Here is a 25,356-nt window from a genome sequence, read left to right on the forward strand (position 1 = left end):
ATTAGAAGAGAAATAATTAAAATTAGAGCAGAGATCAATGAATTAGAAACCAGAAACACAGTAGATCAGATCAACGAAACTAGAAGTTGGTTCTTTGAAAGAATTAATAAGATTGATAAACCACTGGCCAGACTTATCCAGCAGTTTGTTAGAAAAGCAGCTGTAGGTTTGTTACCTAAGGGCTGAGACAGTAGAAGTGTCAAAGGTGTCATGAATTCACCTGTAAACAACTTTATGCCTGAACATCAGCCAATTCTGGAGGAAGTGGAGTCTTAGAAAGCTTGCTTTCAAAGTGCTGCCTGAAGGTCTTAGGGTCTGGCACTTGTGTCCTACAAACAGTGCAGGTATATATTAAGGCAGCTTTGGCAACAGCCTTTTGATCAGCACTCCCACCCTTTTTTTTTGAACAGATATGAAAATATCTACATTTATTGTTAAGTTTTTACAAAAGTTTCAGAAGAACATCTAGAGTCTGCCACCAATTTCTGTAAAAATACAAAAAAAGTACAACTGTGTATGTGTATTACCAGAATGTGCATAAAGGTTTTCAAGAAGTAATGTCAACTAGGGGGCCTGGGTGGCTCAGTTGGTTAAGCTTTACTCCTTTCCTTTACCTGATCAGCTCAGGTCATGATCCCAAGGTCCTGGGATGGAGCAGGGAGCCTGTTTCTCTTTCTTCCACTCCCCCTGCTTGTGCTCTCTCTCTCTCTCTCTCTCTCTCTCTTTTTTTCCTCCTGCAATATTATTATTTCATAAAATCTTGGGAGAGTTGAGAAATAATTTTGTTGTTGATCCTTCTTGATGTTAATATTTTCATAATGGGGTGTCTTTTTCTGGACTATATCATACTGTCCAGGACCAGGTCCTGCCTTTATAGGTAACTCGAGTCTTCCCAAAGAGTTGCCAAAATGTATCCCTTTGTATTTCAAAGTTGCATTGGAAAAATCAAATTGAGGTTTATAGTATGCTGGACCTAGTGTACTGTTACTAGCAGTGGATGATGTTTTATAATACTGCCATCCTCCTTAATATCATAACCATATGACCATCCACAAGAAGGAATTGGAGGAACTTCAATACTTCTGGATGGGTAGGTGGATGGGTGAGTGGATGGATGGATGGATGGATGGATGGATGGATGGATGGATGGATGGATGAATGGATGGATGGATGGATCTATGGGTGGATGGATGGATGGATGAGTGGATTGATGGATGGGTGGGTAGATGGGTGGGTGGGTGGGTGGATGGATGGATGAGTGGATGGATGGATGGATGGTTGGGTGAGTGTATGGATGGAAAGATGACTTAATCGATGAATTTCTCTACATCTCCTAGTTGCAGCACCCCCACACCTCTGTTCCCTAATGTCCACAGACAATCCCAGCCTAGCTCCCAGACTCTTCTCCCAAAAGAAGAGGTTTTACAGCCCAGCCATTCCTTATCACTTCCATCAGACGGGCTCAGTGCCATCTGTCTCCCCCCATCGGCTGACTCCTCCCCAGACTCCTCAGAGCTCATCAGACCTTAGAGTCCCAGATATTACTCTCTGGCTGACCCAGTCTCCTGTACTTAAATTTTGAACACAGGTGTCCTGGTCAGGGCAACTCACTCCAATTACTGCCACAATAGCTGTATCTTGCAGGCTTAGCACAATGGCACATTTCTTACTCATGTCACAATCTTATCAGCTATTGAGCCAGAAATCTCATATGCCAAAACTTAGTAGTGCTGTTTCCTTCCATCTTGAGGCTCTGCCTTTCACATCTAGTTTTGCTTTCCTAAGCTGGATCCTCATGATCTGAATAAAGACAGTAAACCAAGGATCTCCTGAGAGATTAGGGGACAGGAGTAGAAATGGCACACATTTCACTCACCCAGATTCTACTGGCCAGAACCAGCACATGACCTCAGCTTAGCAGCAAGGAGAGTAAGAAATATGGTGTCCCTATATTTTTAGGTCAAGGACATGGGACTGGTGAGCACTTAGTCATTCCCTGTCATAGCAAGCTTCTTCTGTATTCCATCTCATGCCCCAGTCCATAGGACAGAACTTCTGCTCTGCTGCTTGTTCCAGTGACTAGTTCTTCCCTAGGTCTTTTGCAAGATGGAGGCCATGCCATGTTCCTACACATTCCCCTCACCAGGATCTATAGCTCTGTCCTCTGAGCCAGACTAGTGGCTGAGGTTCTGCTCCCCAAAGACCATGGGTCTTGAAGAAACATCAATTCTTTATTACTGTGCCTGCTCATCTGCCAACAGACCTGGATGTTTCCTTTACCCTAGACCTCAGTGTCTACCATTTACCTGTAAATGACAAGTGATGGCCAAGATCCTTGGGTAACATGACTTATCTACCTGGTTATTAATCACTCCCTGTTTGTCAGACTATCCATCCAATTGTTCAAACCAGAATCTGAGGAGTAGTACTTGACTCACGTCTTTCTTTCTTATCCCACATCAAATCTATCAACAGGTTCTATTAGGCAATTTGGACCAAACTCTAAAACATGTCCTCACTAAACCATTTCTGTTAACTTCACCATTTAGGTGTAAAATACACACAAAATTATAGACAAATCTTCAGTATTAAGCTCCATCTGTTTTTATGCACGGATGCAAAATTGTATGTAAGCATTAAGCTCCATTCATTTTGATGTATGAATGCACCTCTGCTACCACCCACAAGACATACATTTCCAGCAACCCAGAAGGCTCTTCTGTGTCCCATTACAGTCTATATCCTTCTAAAAGTAACCACTATTCAGACCTCTATCATCTGTTCTTGATTGCACATTAATGGACTCTTATAAGTATATACTCTTTTGCAACTGGCCTCCCTTGCTCAACATGATCTATATGAGTTTCATGCATGTCATTGGGTGATTCAGTAGTTTGTGTACTTACCCATTTTCCTGCTGATGGACGTTTGGTTTTCCAGTTTGGGACTTCCATAAAGAAAACTGTTATAAATTCTTTTATTTATGTATGTGTGTACTTAGCAGGGCACATTCTTTTACATTTGTGTGTGTGAACACTCATTTCTGCTGAACACATTCCCAGGACTTAGTTCCCTGGGTCTTAGGATTGATGTATCTTGAGCTTTAGAAGATACTGTCAAGAAATTTTCAAACTGTTTATACCAATTCATATGCCCACCAGCAGTGCCCGAGAGTCCCAAATGGTTGTACTTCTTTGCAGTCACTTGGTATCATTAGTCTCTGTAATTTTAGCCATTCCGGTGGGTGTAGAGACAAGGACATCTTATCATCTCCAGGACCCTACTCTGAGGCACTGTTATCTGTTGCTGGACATCTGCAATGCAGTCCTATCTGGTCCCCTAGCTTCCTGCTATGGGTAAAGCCCCTGCCATCTATTTCCCACCCTGCATCCAGATCCTCTCACTTCCCTAAAGCCCTTCAATGGCTTCTGGTTGCACTGAGAAAGAAATGTCATGCTCTTCTGGTGACCTTCTAGCTTCCACTTGTCCCTTCTCATCGGTCAGATCTCAGCCCAGATAATGCCTCCTCCATGGGCCTTTCTTGACTCACTGATCTAAACAATGTCCCCAGTGAATCACAAGCTATCAAATCGACTGCTATCATTTCTAAGCATCTCTTACCACTTACCACTACCATCACTTACCACTACCACTATCTCTTACCACTTACCACTACCATCTCTTACCACTACTATGCATCATCTAACTCAGTGGCTCACCTCTGAACTATCTTTTCCCACTTAACTGCGAGCTCTGTGGGAGCAGGACCTGGTGCAGCAGGTGTTCGCAGCTGAACCCAGCACCCAGCCCAGTGCCAGGCCCATTGTAAAGTCTCCATAGGTGCTTGTTGAGTGCACTGGTCTCCCTCTGGGGATGGGGTCTTACGAGACCCAATACATGTTCTTTTTTTTTTTTTTAAGATTTTATTTATTTGTCAGAGAGAGAGAGAGCACAAGCAGGGGGAGCGGCAGGCAGAGGGAGAAGCAGGCTCCCCGCTGAGCAAGGAGCCCAATGCAGGACTCGATCCCAGGACACTGGGATCATGACCTGAGCCGAAGGCAGATGCATAACCGACTGAGCCACCCAGGTGTCCCCGCAGTGCATGTTCTTATAGCTTTTTCTCTTGTCACCAAGCCACTGCAACTCCCAAGGAAATCATAGATCGTGGTAAATGATATTAAAAGCAAAAGGGCCGGATGCTCACGCTTCCGGCTGGGTTGATACGGCTGGAATTCAGCTCTGCAAGAAGAGTCTGACCCAGAACAGACCAAATCCACAGCATGGCAGCCAGCTACCATCACTCCAGGCTTTTTGTCACCTGTGCCTCCTGGAAATATTCATGAACTTCTCAGTTTAAATATCACCCCTTCTCTGAACATGCCCCCCCCACCCCGCCCCCTCCACGGCTTCTATAAAATCTGCCTTCCAGGGAACTCCTGGTGAGTAGAGATTTACTCTCCCCTTCCAGAGTCACCTGGGAGGGCAAGAAAGGTATTGTCACTATTTTCTCCATTTTTCTCTTGGATGACCTGGGGCATGATCTAATGGAATGTTTCTCTCCCCTCCCCAGCCTGCCCCTCCCTGGGATAACGTGGAGGCCTTGCCACTTCACCGCAGAACAGAGATGGGCTGTGGAGAATCCATTGACCTCTCTGAGATCATATTTGAAAGAAAGCAGAACCAGAGAAGAGCAGCTTTTAGTGGCTTAAAAAAAAATGAGGTCTTTCCTAAGCCATTTCTCGTGGTGTGGAGGATTGACATACCCTAAAACAGACAGGGTAATCACAGTGTGTGGGGATTAAAACCACTCTGGGAAAAGGAAGGCGGGGGGTGGGCCTAGGGCTGCTGACAGCCCCTGTGCCGGCCGGTGCCCCTTGGTATCTCTGCTTCTCTGGCTTCTCTGTCTCTAAGGTTCTCTTTCTCCACCTGTCTCTGTCTCTCCCTCCTCCCAATGCCTCCCCACTGCCGTCACAAGCCATAAGGCCCCAAACTCCAAAATGACAGAAATAATGGCTCCATCCCTCCCTCCCTAAAGCGCACAGACACCCCTGCAATGAGAAGCCTCAGTGATATATCTCAAGGTGCTTCTCTCGTTCACATGTGCCCACTCGAATAAAAACACAAATAAACACAAATGCCCACAACCACCAGTGCACAGCCCCATATCCCCATACACCTCTTCTGTCCACAGGGAGCTCTCCTTGCTCTATCATCTGTTCTCTCCCTTACTGCCCCTCTGCTTCTCTTCATTACTTACTACATACCCTGACCTCTGAAATGACCAGACTTGGAATCCTCTTTCTGAAAGACTTGGTTTCTCTCTGTCTCTAGTTGTGAATACACATATATCCACACAGGCACCGACCTTTTCTTTCTGCTCACAGATTCTTTTCCACACACCTATGAAAAACCAGCCCGTGCGTTCCTGCCCCACTTTGCTCCAGAGGGGAGCTTCAACACACTCTTCCCTCAATGGAACTGTTCCTTTGGTGGACCATGCACGGTGGTGACTTCCATCAGCCTCTTGGCAAGGTGTCACCACAACTGAGGGCAGTAACAGATGGTCCTGGCTTCTCTCCTTAGTGCGGAAGGGTACACACCAGTATGGCAAAAGCCACAACCAGTGGAGTGAGAGCCCTCACAACTGGGGTCAGCAGAGTAGGATTCTAGTTCTGCTCCCAGCCTCCCCTGTCCACAGGCCAGGTGCTTTCCTCTGAGAACCAGAGTGTTTTCATTTGCAACATGAGGGTGGCACAAGATTTGTTCTTCACATGCACCAACAGCCTATTGTTTATCATTTTTCATTTGCTCTCTATTGACTGAGAAAACCTTAGTTAATGAACTTCAAAGGGCACAAACTGCATTCCCTTAGAGTGAATCATCACTGAGTCATCCATCCATGCATCCATCCAACCATCCACCCATCCACCCAACCATCTACCCATCCACCCAACCATTCATCCATCCACCTTTTTCCATCTCCATTTCTATCATCCTCATCAAAGCCTAGTTATCTTACTTCTGCACTACTACGGTGTCCTTCCAACTGGTCCCCTGCCTCCATTTTTCCCCATGCTTCTTTTTTTTTTTTTTAAAGATTTTATTTATTTATTTGAGAGAGAGAGAATGAGAGACAGAGAGCACGAGAAGGAAGAGGGTCAGAGGGAGAAGCAGACTCCCTGCCGAGCAGGGAGCCCGATGCAGGACTCGATCCAGGGACTCCAGGATCATGACCTGAGCCGAAGGCAGTCGCTTAACCAACTGAGCCACCCAGGCGCCCCTCCCCATGCTTCTTGCAATCTATTCTCCACCTAGCAGCCCAAGTGATCTTTCTGAAGTGTAAACCAATTCATGTCATTCCCTGTCTAAAACCCTCCAAAGACATCCCAGTAGTCTTAGGATACAATCCAAATCCCTTATTTACTGCAAGGTTCTGAGAGATCTGTCCCCTCCCTCCTTACTGACTGTCCTTAGACCATAATCCCTTGGTCCCATTGTACTTTAGCTATTATGTGTTCTTTCAGTTCTTTTAACACGTCAAGACCTCTCCCACCTAAATTGTTTCCATTGTTACTTAGATTACTGTTTGCCATGAGCAACAGGTCTTGTTGGATATCTATGCCAATGTCTAACTGACTAAGCCAGAGTTGACCACACTCCCTGGGATGTCCCAGGGGGCCACATCACATCTGGGTAACATTCCTAATTCTGATTATGCACAAATTTTCCCTATGTTCTCCTCCCATTGGGCCAAGTTATTAAACTTCCACCTGACATAATTTATTCAGATTACGACATCTTTGGATTAAAATTCAAGACACACTGAATACTTTCGGGCTCAGAGTTCAGTAGACCAGAGCTATCTATAGGATACGGCATTAGGTAGAACTTCCTAATATAAATAACGATGTGGTTCTGTAATTAGTCTCTAAGGACAGCAAGACCTTACATGCAAAGGGCAACTGGATTTTCTACTAGGAGTAGTAGATTTGGTATGGCTAAAGTCAGGGGCATGGACTCCGAAGCCTCAAAATACATCTCCTCCCCTTGCCGACTTCAGAATTCCACTGCAAATCCTCTGCTGCATGTTGAGTTTTTCGTATCATTGCTTCGGATGTAACAAGTGTTCTCAACCCCTCCTAATCTTATTAAACTGCTGTTCCTGCAAAGTAACCGGGTGATTTTCAGTCCATGCACGTTGGGATTTAGAAGAGCACGCAAGCAGCTGAGCTTATGTCAACTCCTGAGTCGTGAGCAGTCATATGCACCCAACCTTCCCCTGCTCCTGCTTCAGCCAAGGGCTTCCCTATCTCTGAAGGCTGCGGGCACACTCCACCTCTCTGACTTCTGGGAATGAGGTAAGCAGGAAGGTCAGAGGTAGCTGAAGGAGGCAGAGGAGGAAGCTTTTTTTTTTCTAGTTCTATCATGTGGAAAAAGAAAAGAGGACTGGGAGTTAGGACACCTGGGTCCTACCTGAAGCTTTGCCCCTTCCTCCATGGATGACGAGTCAGTGTGGGTCCCAGTTTCCTCATCTGTGACAAGACAAGTTGGACAGTCATTCTGAGTCTATTGTGCTCAAGTGGGGATCCAGTTCTCTAGGTTATGGCCTGATTATTGCTCGACTCAGAGGGGATGATAAGCCTGACGCACTGACCAAAGAGTCCATCCTTCCAGATATACATATATGATTTTTTATAACTCAAAGAGGAACAGAACTGGTCTCTCTGAAAAATTGTCTCAGAGTGTTCCTTTCTGAAAACATTTTTTAAACATTTTTTATTTATTTATTCATGAGAGACAGAGAGAGAGAGAGGCAGAGGCAGAGGGAGAAGCAGACTCCCTGCAGAGCAGGGAGCCCGATGCAGGACTCGAACCCAGAATCCTGGGATCATGACCTGAGCTGAAGGCAGACATTTAACTGACTGAGCGACCCAGGTGCCCCTAAAAAATTTGTAAACTAGTTTATTTCCTCCCTTCCTCTTCTCCCCTCTCCTGTTTCTCCTTCCTGTCTTCTTTCCTTCCTTTTCCTTCTTTTATGCCCCACCTCATACTCCATGCGAGCACTCTTTTCTGTGCTTTTTATGTATCATTTCATTTGACCTTTGCAGCAATACCATTATCATCTGTGTTTTATAGATGGGGAAACCGAAGCACAGAGAGGTTAAGTAACTTGCAGAAGGTCACACAGCTAGCAAGCGGCAGAGCCAGGATTCACACCCAGAAAGTCTGACTGTAGACTCTTGAGTTTATAACCACCGTACTATACTGTAAGGGAACAGGATTCAAGAGGTGGGACAAATTCGGACCTGGCTCAGGCAGGAGACCACACTTAACACCACATACTCACTGAGTAGCAACTGCGTTCTGGGTGTTTTTATAGGCACTAGCAACGTAATGGTGAACAGGATGTGGCAATGATTCTAGTCATAACGGGTGGGACACAGCAACTGGAGGACCTAGTAAATACTTCCCGTTTATTGATGATCAGCAGCGTATAGATCTAAATAAACCTGGATGTCCTTAAAATTAGAGACTTGACGAACAAAAGGAGTCATTTTTTTTTTAATCAAAGTCAAGAAATATGGGAAACTCAGTCACCTGCAGATCACTGGTTTGTTATTGACATTCACGAGGACGATGTCATAACCTGGCTGTCTGAAGAATGACCTCTGGCGCGAAATTTCCCAGGTTCGAATCCAGGTTCTAGTGCTCACTAGCTAAGTGACACTGGACGAGTTCTTACCCTGTGCGCCTCAGTGCCTCGTCTGCAAAATGGGGATAATCATAGGAAACCTCCCCCCCGCCACCCCGGGGCTATGAGTATTTAATGGGTCAACATTTGTGAAGCACTTAGAATGGACTTAGGATGGTTGATTATAAATACTGTAAGAATGCTTTCAAAATAAATTCCTTAATCTTTTATCTCAGCATGTCTAAAACCAGGTGAACCCGTCTTTTATAAAGAACTGTTTCTTTTTTCTGTCTTTCCCACTTGCACAGATGACAATCTCCCAGGTTTGCATGTGACCCACACCTAGCATCTTTCAGCACTGCCCTGGGGAGGCTCTGATGAGACAGAGTTGTGGAAACCCAGGGCTCAGGGGACATCCTCAAGCTCCCAGGGGTTCCCTCGGTCCTCTGTCATGCAATCAATTTCTTTCTACTACTTGGAGGTTGAGAGCATTTAATGGCTCCTTGTCAGTTACTCTTCGGTCTAGCATTTTACATCAGCTATGCCCTAGCTCCCTGTTTGGCTTCCTGCCCCACTCCTCTTTAAGAGGCTCCCAAAGCTCCAGTCTCCCTGAACTACTCCATCCCTCCCTTTTCCACCTCCAGGCCTTTGTGTGCATTTCTCTCTAGGGAGCATCTTGTGCTCTAGCTGACCAAAAGCATCCCCTCCTGCAAGGGTCAACACACCGCCCCTTGCAGGATGATGCCTTCCTTCCAACAGCAGAGCTTTGTTCTCTGCTCTGAACCTCCAAGGTGAGACTCATGAGCTGCATTCAATGAAGATCACATCACGCCCTTTGCTGTCATTATCAGGGAGACCTCGGATCACAGGGGTTAACGGCAGAAATTCTGGAGTCAGAACATCCTGGCTCTGTCTTCCTGTCTTTCCGCTCACTAGGACTGAAACCATGGCTAAGTTTCAGCTTCATACCTCAACTTTTCTTATCTACACAGTAGCAATATAGCACCTGCTCCGTATGACCTCCTAACGGGTCCCTTGATTCTACTCTTGCCCCAGCAGGCCATTCCTCACATGGCGGCCACAGTAATTCTGGGCAAACTTAAACCAGCGAATGCTACTCCTTGGCTTGGAAATCCTCCAGAAAATGTCCAGCATCCTCAGAAGTCAATCCAGAATCCTTCCCCTGGGCCCGTAAGACTTCTCTGGTCAGCTTTCCCATTCTCTGCCCCCTCTCCCACTCTGCTTCAGCCCGCTGGCCTCCTGACTGCGGTCCTTGGACGGTCCAAAACTTGCCTCAGGGCCTTTGCACCTTGCTCTGTCCTCCACCAGGAAGGGTCTCCCCGCAGATACTCCTCCTGAGACTCACTCTCTTATTTCCTTCCTTCATTGGCGAGGCTTTCCCAGACTCATTCAGCATAAAATGGCACTTGGGTCCTTTTCCCCTTACTGTGCATTTTAAATTCTCACCGTCAGATATACTATGTATCTCTTTGTGTATTCCCTGTTTATCCCCCTCCTCACGCCCTCCACCGGGTGTATCAACTCCACGAAGGTTGAGGGCCATTGTGTCATCCGCTTTTTTATTCCAGGCACTGGAAACAACACGTTCTCACTCTACACTCGAGTGGGAATTACTAAGTAGATGAGGCTTAGCACAGTGCCAGGCTCCAGGGGGTCACTCAACGATTACGGAGCTCTTCCGGTGGGAGCTCACGTCTGTCCTCCCCATTGACTTGTGAGTTCGCCAAGGGCAAGGACCGTGTCTTATTCATCTCTGTATCCCCCACAGAACCTCGCACAGAGCAGGAGCCGACCCATGCATGGGATGTCAAAGACCTCTGCAGATATCAGAGGGCAAGCCCCCCCGACCCCCCACCACCCCCCAAAAGTGAATGAAATCAGCCCCTTGCCTGGGTGTGCTGGCACTTGATGGATGGGGAACTTTCCATCACCCTGTTATCTCTGGCAGCAAGGATGCAGAGCCCTGACAGAATGGAGAAAGAAGAGCCTGCAGGGAGAGCCTGTGGGTCCAGGCCATCCCCTGAGGGGCTGCCAGTCCCCAGGTCCTGGCCCCTGCCTGCCTCCTGGCCCGCAGTCCCCTCCTCCGCCCCTCCCTGCCTGCTGTCTCCTATGTCAGCGTTAGTCACTCTCCAGGAGAGAGCAGGGACAAGATACCATCTCAGCGGTGCCAGGGGAATCCGACACCTGGACAGCCATGTGTATTTTCTCCCAACTTCTTGTCGTGCTGTGAATGTTATTAAAATGCCCTATTTATCGGCGGGGTTGGGGGGGGGGAAATCCCAGCTTAAACCAAACAATATATAGAATTTAAAATACAGGCTGTGAATTTAATTTCCACGGGAACAGTGGTGAACAAGTAAAGGGAGGTAATTTATGATTCTCCTGAGAGAAAGCAGAAGGCAAGCCAGACACTCAGAGCACTCAGAGGCGATTCTTCCTCTCCTCCTGGCCTGCTCAGACCCTCCCTCCCGGGCCTCGGCAGCTCCCTGCTGCCCTTGGAACAATGCCGGTCCCCAAGTACAGAGGGATCCGGAGAGCCCAGCTGGTGATGGCATTGATGCTGGGGGGGGGGAGGGGGGGCAGGGGGAATGGTCCTGCAAGTTGCAAACATCTGGAGCTTCCCCAGATGTGTTTACCTAAAGACGGAGGGCGTGTCACGTAATAGGTTAGTGTAAACGTGGTGGTTTAAAAAGAAAAAAAAAAGAGATAGGTCATGTGTGTCCCCAAAACTTGGCAGCCACACCACTGAACGGAGCCGACCTCAGCTTGAAAACAATAGCTCACTTCAATGATTATTTACTATGTATCACGTGGCAGGCTCGTTCTCAGGGCTTCTCTTGCCTCCCTGTACTGAATCCTCACAAGCACCCCCAGGCAGGTACTACTCTTATTTTCCTTGTAGCGTTAAGAAAACTGAGGCTCCTGGGTGGCTCAGTCAGTTAAGTGTCTGCCTTTCAGCTCGGGTTATGATCCCAGGGTCCTGGGACCAAGTCCCACATCGGGCTCCCTGCTCCCTGGGGAGCCTGCTTCTCCCTCTCTCTCTGCTGCTCCCCCTGCTTGTGTTCCCTGTCTCTCTCTCAAATACATAAATAAAATCCTAAAAAAAAAAGATGCTCAGAGAGGTTCAGATCTTACTCAAGGTCACACAGCCTATAGATGATGGGCGGATTTGAATGCAGGCTGTCAATCAGACAGGACTTACGTTGGAGGGGAGTGTCTGGATCCCTCCACTACTGTAAACATCACCTTCCATCTGAACAGTTTGTAGTTTCTTACAATGCTCAGAATAACGAGAACAAAACCTCATATAAATTGATGCCTAGCGAGTGCTGTGCTGAGTACCTCTCATGTGTTGGCTTTTTATTCCTCACCACCTCAGGAGTTCGGGTCTTATCCCCATTGAAGGATCAGAAATGTGGAGGGACATGGCCAGCATCACGTGGCCCATAAGGGGTGGATGGAACCATGAGGCAAACCCAGGCAGCCTGGGCCCAGAGGCCATGCTCCTAATCCTTACAGTCTGTGCGCTCACATGCACCCAAGACACCAGAAGAGACTCTACTTCAAAAGGCGAAGCTTATTTGTTAACAAACATGGTTCCAGAATCACTCCAGGAGCGATGTCTGCACCAGAGGGACGTGGCTGCATCAGGTGACATGCAGAGGAACCGTCTCATTTCTCCCAAGTGTGTTCTATGTTCGAGGTGTGTCCAGAGGAAGGACGGAGGCTTGGTCCCCTACTAGCCCTGTGGGCTTGTGCAAATCTTTTATTCTCTCAAGCTGCGAACTCTTCTGTCTCACCCATAAAAAGGGAAAATAAGACCTTCCGTGTATCAGAAGATGTCTAAACGAGTCCCCGAGGCATAGGAATCCCACCTAGTGTGCAGGAAAATGGCACTGGGGGAGGAAAGGAGGGAAGACGGAGGGGGGAGGGAGGACAGGAGGAGGAGGAAGAAGAGGAAGTTGGCCATTTTAAAAATGTGTCCCCGGGCATTTAAAAAACATCTCTGAAGCCTTAACAACCCTTCAACTGGCATTTTCTCTGTGCCAGGTGCTGCTCGAGGTGCGTGCGTGTCTTGTAAACCTCGTGAGAACCCTGTGACGTAGCGAACACTGTTCCCATCTTGCAGACGAAGAAACTGAGGCCCAGAGAGGCTAGGCATCTGCAGAGGATTGCATCACCAGTAGGCAGCAGAAGCAGGGCCAGAGCCCCAGCAGCCCGGCTCCAGTCCACACTGTTAACCTAGAGCTGCTCCATCGAAGCGCAGGGGCAGGGCAGCGGGCAGCCCTCCCCAACACAGAAGTTGCCTCTTCTGCCTTGTGGTGGCTGAGCTGGTCCACTTGCCCACCCTCCCCCCAGCCCCCTCCGACTTGGCACTTTGTAGGCACCTTCAACCAATTTCGCCACGTTACGATCTTCCTCCCCTGTGAGGCTGGCATTAAGAAAAAGGAGAGGAAGAAACAAGGATCAAATACCTCCTACATGCTGGGCTCTGCTGGGACCTTAGCCTCCTCCACGGGGACTGTCCCCCTGGTACAGTCTGTGTCCCACTTGGGTGGCACAGGGAGAGACCAGTCATTTCGTAAAGTTATCTACTATCCTCATGCATGTTAGGAAAGGGCAATGTTACTGAGATTCCCAGGATGATCTTAATAGGGTCAGGGATAAATAATATTTGAGGTAAAAATAAAAGTAGGTCAATATAACGGGAAAAAATTAAGTAACCCGGAGGCCCGGAGGTACAATTCTATAAAGGCAAAACAAGGCTGATGGAAATTTAGGAGCCTGTTGTTTCACCTAATTCTTTCTGGAACACTGCCTATGAATCTGTTATTCCCATTTTATAGATGGGGACTAACAAGGTTTAGATCAATCAAATCCTTTGCCCAAGGTCTCAACACTTGCAATCAGCCAAGTGGGGATTGAATGCTAAGTGCCTGCCTGATGTGGGGCTCTTTTTCCACCATTTCTTTTTTTTTTTTTTAAGATTTTATTTATTTATTTGAGAGAGAGAGAATGAGAGAGAACACATGAGAGGGGATAGGGTCAGAGGGCAAAGCAGACTCCCTGCCGAGCAGGGAGCCCGATGCGGGACTCGATCCAGGGACTCCAGGATCATGACCTGATCATGTCGCTTAACCAACTGAGCCACCCAGGCGCCCCTCTTTTTCCACCATTTCAATGGTTTATTCATCCTCCTGCACTTGACCTTGAGACCCAGAGCAGATTTCCATCCCCCCCACCCCGATCCCCAACTTCCCTTTCTATCAAGGTACTCCCTGAAATCTGCAAGAGTCACTAAAGCCAACAGAAGTGTATTTATTTAAATTGTCAAGATAAATTAACTTTTAGAGCCCCACTGGAGGAGTCCTGCAAGTCTGGGCTGTGGGTCGGGAGCCATGAATATGCAAGTGCACACAGCCATTGAATTAGGCGGCTGCAAACATATTTGGAGGCAGCTGCTCATTTAATAATCTGGGACAACCACAAGAATAGACAACGGGTCGCTCTGGCCCATTTGCGTGGGTAAAGTGATAATTTTATAACACAATTGCAGCAATTAGGTTTCCCCAGACAAAGCCAGGGGAACACCATTTGGGAGCAATCTTGGGTGTTGTCAGCCAGAGCCAGCTGCAGCCCACCCCAGCTGCCAGACAGAACAACCTGTTTCCTATAGATGCAGCCTTGTGACGAGGTGGGGTGTGTGGCCCCAGGAGTCAGACCCAGGCTTGAATCTCAGCCTTGCTACCTCTGAGCCACAGGACCCCTGGCTGATTGCTCAATCTTCCTGAGCCTCGCCTCATTCATCTGTGAATGAATGGGGATACTCTTGGTCCTTTCCTTCGGTTGTGAGGATTGACCATGTGTCTAAAACTTTAGAACATTGGCTAGCACGGTGGTTCTCAAACTTCTCGGCACATCACAATCACCGAGGATCTTCTTAACTCTCACTGGTGTCTGGACTCCACTTCTCGAGATTCTAATTGGAGCATGAATATTAGAATATTTTAAAACACCTTGGGTGATTCCGATGTATGGCCAAGTGGAAAACCACTCTTCAGGTACAGAAAGAGAAGCTCAGGAGATAGAAGCTATCTAGACAGTCATTATTCCCTTGGTCCCAGCACTTGTGAAGAAAGCATAAATCTCCTTTCTCACATGGTTTGAAATTCATCAGAAAGTCAACCTGGGTCCTCATCCCTGATCTGGCCAAAGTCCATTCTTCCTAGAAGGATTGAGAAGTGGCCTGTGGTTGCATGGGGGAAAGCAGAGCTTCCAGAAGAACTGGCTGAGAAGGGGTCATTACCTCTGAGCACATTTTCTAAAATTGGAGTCTTTTAAATAGTCACTAAAGGTAATGTATGGACAGAATTGCTAGGAACATGGCGAATGGATACTGGAGAAAGCAATGCTTGAGCCAGCCCATGAAATACACAGACAGAGTGGTCCAAGTGTGTTACACCTTGAGATGCTCACCACCAAGTCATGCTGCGGAGCCAGTGACCCTGACCCTGATCCCCTTGTAATAGTCCTCACCCAATGCTGTAAGGGTTCCTCCAGGAGAGGCCTGAGGCATGAAGCTAACTGTAAGGCATCTGTCTATGTGAGAAAGAAAAAAAAAAAAGCTAACTACCCACGGTCGTGGTTCTAGCCATCTGGCCCTTCTGCTACTCTTACTCACTAGGATTGAAATCCAGCTCAAATCCTGGCCTTCTGGACTGGGTTGTTCACCCCATACCAAGCCCCAGCTTCTATTTCTGACATCCCCCTTTTCATGTGGGCTGGGACACGCTGTTCTAAGTCACGGACACATGTTGGTAGAATACCCAAGAGCCATCCTCAACTCCCTTTGTGCTAGCAGAACCCACTTCTCATCTGGTCTTCAACACTGTTGTATGAGGACATGGCACTTGGAAATTCGGGGGGAGACCACCGTGGTCCCTGTTATCAGAGTTCTCTTCTGCCCAGGTAACACACCTCTACTGCATCTTCTAGTGTCCTTTGGAAAAGGAAGTTTCTCTGACCAGGTTCCTAACTCTCAACAGCAGTAATGTTCTCCACTTCCATGCTTGGCATACGAGACCTTCCAATTATGATTGTTGATCTTTCATCTTTCATTGTCTCTCCCTGGCTGGGGACAACGCTGGGGACTGAGAGGAGGGAAGAGCCACCAGATGGAAGGAGCCTGGGCCCTTGAGTGACAGAGAGAAAAGAGCCCCTTCCCTAACTTTCTCCCACCAGCCCTCAGTGGACTATGATGTACAAAGGAGAAATATTCTCTTTTTGAGAATATCTTTTATTGCTCTTTTTTGTTATGGCAACTACATTGCCTTAATAGTGAAGTACTATGGTCATTTTGCTACAGGGTGGGGGATAAATCTGACTGAGTATGACAGCCTGGAGACAGAAGGAACATGTGATCTGATGACTTCTCTGAGCTGCTACACAACCTGAAAACTCCTACCTCCAGAATTGTTGCAAGAGGTAATAACAAATCTTCCTGACTCCCAGGCATCCTCCAACAAAGCTAGGCAAGGGCCAAGTAGACACAAGGGTCTGGGGGAGAGGGACTGTAGGTCAGTTCCTGGCACCTCCCAGGGGAGTTTATTAAAGAAAAATGAGCAGGACTTTGCAATAGTTTGGGGGTATGATGGTCAAAGAGGGGAGGCCCCCTTTCTTTAAAAAAACATTACAGAGCCCAATCGTTCATCCCAGGACTGATGCTTGTTAAGCTCAGACTGCACAGCTGTTGTGGCTCACCTTCGGGCTGGGACCCAACATGGGCTCTCCCAGCACCTCCCGTCACTCATTTCCTGCATGGGGGCTCCCAGGTCAACAGAAGAGGGAGTGGGGTTCAGCTGTTCTCAAAGCACATCAGCCATAACGCTATAGGTGATGATCTCAACCCACTGCTATGGCCTGAAGTATGAGAATGAGAGGTTCAAATCTGAATGTCAGTGATGTCCTAGGAAGCTTTTCTTTGACTCTTGTTCACGCACTGAATACACTGCAGTGATAGGAAATTAATCCAAGTTCTGGAAAGCAGTGAAGTCCCTGATCAACACAGCTGTATTTCACAAAGGCTGTGCCTTCCAAGTCTTCAAAGCTGTAATAAGGGCCCTAGGAAGTCTCCTGTCTGACCATTAAATAATAGTGGACTGTAAGAAGCCAACTGGTGATATGACAGTTCAGGATTATGACAACAAATAGTTACACATGGCTCATGACCTGACCATGTGGCCCCTCCCTGCTCTTGAAAACACTAAGAAAGGAGTCCTGTCTGTAGCTTCTGGTCTAAAGACAGCAATAACACACAGTGGGCCCTGGCTACTTGGTAGAATTTGGGATTCATAGCTGATGACTAGAGATGTCATCATTAGACATGGTGGCCATGGTGGCCAAATGGGCACTGAAAGCCCTTTGGACCTTCTGCAGCAGTGACATGAGATTATTAAGGAATGTGAACACTCAGTTGGGCCACTGGGGTGGAAAGCACAGGGGCTTGGATGTTGGGCTGGATTACTTCAAAGGATAGCTCCTGAAATTTTTGTCTTTGAAGAAGAAGACCGGGCGCCTGGGTGGCTCAGTTGGTTAAGCAACTGCCTTCGGCTCAGGTCATGATCCTGGAGTCCCGGGATCGAGTCCCATATCGGGCTCCTTGCTCAGCAGGGGGTCTGCTTCTCCCTCTGATCCTCCCCCTTCTCATGCTCTCTCTCTCTGTCTCATTCTCTCTCTCAAATAAATAAATAAAATCTTTAAAAAAAAAAAAAAAAAGAAGAAGACCAACAAATGCCTAGTGCTACTGCTACGGATTGAATTATGTGCTCTCCAAATGCATATGTTGAAGTCTTAACCATCAATGTGACTATACGTATTTGGAGATGGGGCCTTTATGGAGGCCATTAAGGTCAAATGAAGTCATAAGGGTAGAGCCTGGATCTGATAGGACTATGACCTTAGAGGAAGAGACATAAGACTCTCTCTCTCTCTCTCTCTCTCTCTCTCTTTCTGCCCCCACCTCCCCTTGGTCATGTGAGAACTGAGTGAGTAGATGACCATCTACAAGCCAGGAAGAGAGCTCTCACCCAGAACTGAATAGACTGGCAATTTGGTTTTTTGTTTTTAAGATTATGTATTCATTTATTTGAGAGAGAGCATTGGGGGAAGAGAGGCAGAGAGAGAGGGAGAAGCAGAATCCCTGCTGAGCAGGATGCTGAGATCATGACCTGAGCTGAAGGCAGACGCTTAACCAACGGAGCCACCCAGGTGCCCCTAGTCTGGTGTTTGATCTGGGATTCCGAGCCCCCAGAACTGTGAGAAAATCAGTTTCTGTCGTTTAAGCCACCAATCTAGGGTATTTTGTTATGGCAGCCTGAGCAGACTACGCCAGCTATATATCAGAGTACTCGGAATTACTTAAGGAGAGGTCAGGAGCCCTCAAAACAAAGGAAAGGTTCTTCTCTTTGTCAAGGTGAACATGTTCAGTAGGCAGCTGATCCACTCCTGGGTTGACTCTCTGAAGGCTGCTTCCCTGGACTGAGGTTCTAGTAAAAGTTGCCATCCGCCTCCACACTCTTTACTATGCTGTAAAGAAAAGATACGGAGCCCTTCCTAAGAAGGTTAAGTGGTGTCTCCGGGTCTCTGATGTTCTCTTCTACCTGCTGAGACTAGAGTTAGCGGAATCTTCATATCTCCTCTATCAGGCAGCCAAGAATCCCAAGAATGCCTTTATGTCAGAACGGATGTTCTGCAGAACCTGGGAAAGTGCACAGAAGTCCAGGGTAGGTATGCGCTGCTACACTCGGCCATGAGCAAGTCAAAAGAGGACTGGATTTTACATGCAAGGAAAAGAGGCTCTGAGGTTATTTAACTCATCCAAGTAAGTGATAGAACTAAGACACAACTCTAAGCCCCGGTCTTAACTGTAAGCCCTACACAGTACTGGAAATAAGGTGTAGTATAAATGAGAAACTGAAAATCACCCTTCATCCCATAGTCAAAGGTTGTAATTGTTAACATTCCAGTTTATTTTTCTCCACTTTTAGAACTTGGGATTGCATTATACATATTCTGTATTCATCTTTCGCTTGATCTAATATAAATATTTCTCATAACATTAAATATTTTTCTAAAGCATGAAAAAAATGAAAGAGAACTGGCTGCAAGTTTCCTTCTCAGGGATACATGTAAATGCTTTTATCTTCCATCTGATGAAGAAGAATCCAGTGCTCAAATCTGGAAACTGATGCATGTTGATGATTGAGGGACATACGTGGACCCACATCTTAGGAAATCACCATGAAAGGAATCCTTTGTTGAGGGAGGACCAAATGGAAAACCTGGGCAAGAGTCCATCTCTCACTAATTAAAATTCAGCACTCCCAGATACATTTGCCACTGTTTCTGACGAGAGGACAGACTCCTACCCTTCAAGGGCACCTACATGAGATGGACTGACGGGCTGGCTGGCTTTCCTTCAGCTGTTAATGTCCCTCTTCCCTCATTTGAAATCAGACATCAACCAAACCCAAACTATATTAAAATCCAGTCTGAAGTGGAAGAGAACAGAAGTCTGTCATCTATAATGGTGTAGGAATGTCTGTCTAGCTGCACACCCACCATATAATAATAATAATAATAATAATAGTAATAACTCTTGCCTACTTCAGTGTTCTCTTACATTCAATAAAATACTTGAATTTTTAAGGAACAAAGGAATAATAAACCTCCTTATTATCAGTTGAGTGTTGTATTATCTATAGCCAAATACAATACAGCCCCAGTTTCTACAATGAGAATCCACTTAACAAATCTCAGCTACTGCTTGTTTTCTCCATCATGGATCTCTAGGTGTCCTGGACAATAAACCTATGTTTTTAGAGGTGGGAGGGGACAAAGGGAGAGAGAGAATCTTAAGCAGTCTCCACCCCCAGCACGGAGCCCAGTGCGGAGCTCAATCTCACGACCCTGAGCTTATACCTGAGCCAAAATCAAGAGTCAGACACTTAACCGACTGAGCCACCCAGGCACCCTGATGATAAACTTATTGGACTAAAATAAGGTCTCCATGAGAAAAGGGGCCTTTCCATCTTCTTACCAACATATCCACACCATGCAGAGGACTACCCAGCATGTAGCAGGTGTTCACTGGCGTTGTTGAATGAAAGGTGTTCCTAGATGTCTTCCATCAGAGTTACTGTTTCCTTGATTGGGGGGGGAGTCTCATTCCTTCATCATCTACCTCACCATTCTCCAACCTTAGTCAGACTCCTGAGAGAAATGGAGGCTAAAGCAGTGCACAGGAAAGAGAAAGCATAGTGACCCAGGAATCAGAGCAACTGATGGTCCATTTACCACCTATGTGGCCTTGAGCAAGTCACTTGGTTCCTTTGAGCCTCTTCTGCTAAATGATAGTGATGATGACTATCACTGACAATCAATGAATGGATTAATTAATTCAATGATAACCACTGAATTGATTATTCACTGATGCCTAGCATCATATTCCACCCAGATCCTCTCTTCAGGCCTAACACACTCGTCCCCTGGGTGCTGGGAATATGGGCTATTGACGCCTCTTCCCTCCCCACTCAAGGTTACGCTTCTTCTCTGGGGTGGCCCCAGCCCATGAATGACTGATGTAAGGACACAAGGGGGCAGCAATTAGTGTCAGTTCAGGATGATTCTAAAGGCCATCCCACTCCTTCCCTCTGGGAGCCGCTGAGTCCTCAGTTGGGCCCACATGGCAGGTCAGCTCCTCTCTGCCCCACCAGCTTCCTTAGAGCTGCACCTCCAGAGAGTAATCCCGGGGAACCCTTTCTACATGCAATTCTCCATTTCAGAGTCTGTTTCCAGGAAACCTTATCTAAAACAATGCTGCTGAGGAGGAGGATAACAATGATGGCTTCCCTAACAGGACGAAACAGTCCGCGTTCACGGCGCTCGGAGTTGGCGCTGTCCAATATGTGTTATTTTCATTGGAATCTGAAGCCTTTCTTCGGGAGGGGAAAAAAAAATCGATCCCCTTGGGAGACATTTGGTGTAATTTATTTATCCTTATGATGTCGTCCCCAAAGAAGATCCATTAGTCTCTCTGTTCTGCTTGTTCCTGTCCTGGGTCCCCAGGGGAATTACTCCACAGGGTGGGGCCGTATCCTATAATATGCTCCCTAAGTCCTTGCCATTCTGTATGCTCTGAAAGTTTCGCTCTCTCTGGGCTCTTCCATTAGAATCCATCCCCACAAGCTATAAACAACCCCGATCACCTCTTTTCTTAGCTTCCAAGAGAGCTAATCCCCTGTCTAGTGCTTTATCAGTCTATTGAGAAATGCCCAGAGAAACTGCCAATCTAAACAGAATATAGTGTGGGAAATCATATTAGACCTCCCTGTAATTCACCAAACGTTGCAGGCAGTAAAATTCTAATACCACACTGACTCTTTTATTGTAATGAGAATAGAAATTGACGCAACGTCAATCCATCCTTATTGCAGTATTAAGATTCTCCTAAAATACTATGCTGCACTCCAACTCCGGGGAAATCCCATGCTAACTTACTCAAAATTGCCCTAAAATCAGCCTTAGATTGTTCAGAATCTTTAGTCTGATGACATGAAGAGAGGATTGTGCCTCTTTAAAAAAAATAATTCCCACTGGGATCTTGAAATAGACGCTCTTAGAAAATTCACTAACGGAAGGGGGCCTGGATGGGATAGAAATGCAGATTGAAAACTTGAGACAAGGTGCATGCAAGGGAATGTTGGCCCATATTTATTATTCTCCCCTGACAGCATCTTCAGGCCTACCTGTCAAGGAAGAGCTCGGTCATGGCTCCAGAGAAAAGTCCGCAACGGAGACAGAACCCAGATAGAAGGCAGGTAGATAGTGATAGGAAAAAAGACCACACTTCCAAGCCAGGTAGGGTAAGTGGAAGGACATCCACAGGAGTGGCATGGACATGATTCCAGACAAATTCACATTTTACTGAAGACTCTGAGCTAACAATCAGGAGGAGACAGCAGAGTACAGTGGTATCCACTTGACATTTCTGTGTCTTCATCATTTCCAGAAGCCTGATTTTGATCAAGTAGCATTGTCCCCAGCCTCAGAGAACAAATTATATCTCTAAGATATAGAATATCTTCAGAGTAGGCTTGTAATGAGCTAAGTAAATGCTGACGGCTTGTGGGAAAGACATTCGTCCATGGAAAGAGAAAGGCAATCCTATGACCCTTCCATTCCACTCCTAAGTTATCCCAACACATATGCATATGATATATATTTACCGAACTATACATATGGGAGTCATAACAGCACTACCCATGATCTACAAAACTTGGAAGCAACTCAAATAACCATAAACAATAAAGCACATAAATTCTGGCATATTTATGCAATGGGACACCATAGAGCAATGACCATGGACAAGCTATGCCTACTCTCAACTGTGTAGATGAATCCCACAAAGCAAAAGAAGACTGTTGCCTAAAGGGGCATGCTGTGTGATTCCAGTTACATAAAGTTTTTGTTTTTTTTTTAAAAGGCAAAACTCACCTATGGTGTTAGTCAGGTTATCAATTTCCTTTGGGGGCCTTTGGGATCAGAAGGTGGCCAGGGTTGCTGCTGGTGATATTCTGTCTTGTGGTTTGTGAGCTTTGTTTCATCTCTGGGTTTACTCTGTGAAAAGTCATCCAATGCACACTCTTGATTTATGCGCTCTTTGTATAGACAGTGATGTCACACATCACTGAAAGTTTATATTGAAAGTTAAGAGACAGGGGGCTGGTGTGCAAATAGAGCTCTGTTACTGCTACCCATCGCCTTGCTCCTGCTTTGATGCTGTTGTGTGAAGAAGCAATGGCTAGAGCAGTGATAGCCATTTTACCACCAAAAGGCAACACTCATAAGGGTGAAAACCCAGGATCCCAAGGAAAGTGGAGCAGGATGAATAGCTCCAGTTCCAGATGGCACACCTGAGCTGTGGAGTTATCCTTGGCACCTCTGACCTCTGGACTTGCATTTAGGAATAGAATATGGAGCACGTGGGTGGCTCAGTCGATTTAAGCATGTGACTCTTGGTTTCAGCTCAGGTCATGATCTCAGTGTCATGGGGCCAAGCCACACATCCGGCTCTGTGCTCAGTGGAGAGTCTACTTGAGATTCTCTCTCTCCACCTCTCTCTGCTCTTCCCCTGCTTGCACTCTCTCTCTCTCTCTAAAATAATCTTTTTTAAAAAAAAGATTAGAATAAACATCTTATGGCTCAAGCCACACTGCTGAGTTTTGTGTTGCTTGCATCCCAAAGACACCTAAGTGATTCTGAGAATGGAAGGTCTGTGATACAGATTCCTAGAGGGAAAAGGAGCTTGGAAGCTTCAGAGGGAGGGTTGGGGAAGTTGCCTTATAGTCTGGGCTCTGAATCCAATTGGTGCTGGGTTTGGAGGAAGGCATAAGGAATGCCAAGACTTTGTGGTAAGACCTCTATCAGACCACACATGACTTCCCAAGCAGCAGCCCTCCTTCCAGATCAACCTCTTTGTAGAGCTGAGGCTGTGGCTGGACTTCTTGTCTTTGTCAGAACTGGCTCAGGAACTGGATAAACCCACCAAGGGGGTGGGGGGAGGAGGGAAGGACATCAGTGACAACGGAAGTCTATTGTCTACAGTTATAGACATATGGACAATGGTTGGGAGGGCCAGGAAGACAGGACCTACACACAAAGCTATGTTCTTTCTTGCTTTTGACATTAGGTTTCATTCCCTTCTCCACATGGAAGTGGGACTCTGTCTTTGGAAAATCTCAATTTTCTTTACTCTTCATCTGGGCTCCCAGAAAACCCTAACCACCATTTGCAAGTTCACTGCTTGGCATAAGTTCCTCTCTGATGACCTCCTCAGAAAAGCTTACAAATGCTAGCCACTCTCAATTTCTGGGCCTTTCAGAAAGAAACTCCCTTCTCTGCTGATCTGATCATTCACCCTCTAGAGCATCAGAGAAAAGAGGAACCTGCAGACATGAAGGCCGAATCCTGATGTCACAGTCCCACTGAGCTACAGACTTTCTCCTCCCACCTCCCTTGGAGAGAGCCTGTCAGTCAAGATGTCAGAGAGAATCCCACAGAGTCCTGTGCAAATCCCATGTGACAGTGCCCCATGACACATGGTTTGAGTTCGGTTTCTGATAATAGCCCGGAGGCAGAATTTGTACAGAATTAGTGATGGCTACTATCCTTAGGAAGATGGAAGCTACAAGATTACCTAATGTAAGGTCTCCTCTACCTTGTGCATCCTCTCCTGAATGTAACCCTCCTACAACCCAGAGCTGGGCTCACACATAGCACCAAGGTGCCAGACTTGGGAGACTCTAAGAAGCCAGAAGCACATTCTCCCCTCTCATGATGGCCTTGGCACCCATCACAAGGCACAACACTGGGGATCATATAAGTTATAAGAGCACATGCTATATGCTAGTTACTGTAAGGAGCCTTCACATTACACCATGCGTTTCTCATGATCATCCTTCTATTACCTGTTTCTTGCAGATGATAACACTCAAGGTCATGGCCCAACTTTCCCAAAGTCATATAATTAGTCGCAAACCCGGGGTAGCAGAGTTTTCTTCTCCCCTTGCGTCTATGCAGCAGGAGAACAGAAATGGTGGCAGCAATAACACTGATGCATTGACCTACTTCTGGGCCATTTGTCTGTGAGTAATTGAGCAAATTCCTTCCTTTTTTGACCACTCAATTGCCACCTGGAAAATAAGGGCTTTCACCAAGACCCTGTTTGGAAGTCTTTTAGTTCAAACTTCTAGCAACCAATGACCTGATAATAAAGAGTGTGCCCAGGACCACACAGAGGGGGAATGCAGAGTACGAAAATAGGGAAATCAGAAAGGCAGTTGGAAGCTTAGAGTCAAGAAAGAAATCTATCTCTATCGGGCATATTATGGCCTGAATTGTGTTCTCCCAAACTCATATACTGAAGTCTTAACCCCTGTACCTAAAATATGACTATATTTGGAGACAGGGCCAGTAAGTAGAGAAACTAAGGTAAAATGAGGTCATATCGGTAGAGCCTCATCCAATATAATTAGTGTCCTTATAAGAAGAGAAGATGAGGACACAGACAGCAAGACCAAGAGAAGACCACGTGAGGACACAATGAGAAGGTGGCCATCTGCAAGCCAAGGAGAGAGGCCTCAGGAGAGACCAACCCTGCAGACACCTTGATCTTCAACTTCCAGCCTCCAGAAACGTGGAAAAATAAATTTCTGTTGTATAAGCCCATGTGTGGTCATTTGGTATGGCATCCCAATCAGACGAACACAAGGTGCTATTAGATGTTGGGAAACGTCAGGCTCCTTAGATAGAGCACCTTGCATATTGTATGTATGTAGCCACTCCCAACCTTCACCATGCAGAAAAATCACCTGGAGCGTTAAAAATAAATATGTAAGTCCTCTGACATTGGCTGTAGAAACATTTTTCTAGATATGTCTCCTGAGGCAAGGGAAATAAAAGCAAAAATAACCTATTGGGACTACATCAAAATAAAACAGCTTCTGCAAAGCAAAAGAAAACAATCAACAAAACTAAAAGACAACCTACTGAATGGGAGAAGATATTTGCAAACAACAGATCTG

The sequence above is a fragment of the Leptonychotes weddellii genome, chromosome 5 (assembly GCF_054177405.1).
Source record: "Leptonychotes weddellii isolate Sample4059 chromosome 5, ASM5417740v2, whole genome shotgun sequence".
NCBI lineage: Eukaryota > Metazoa > Chordata > Mammalia > Carnivora > Phocidae > Leptonychotes > Leptonychotes weddellii.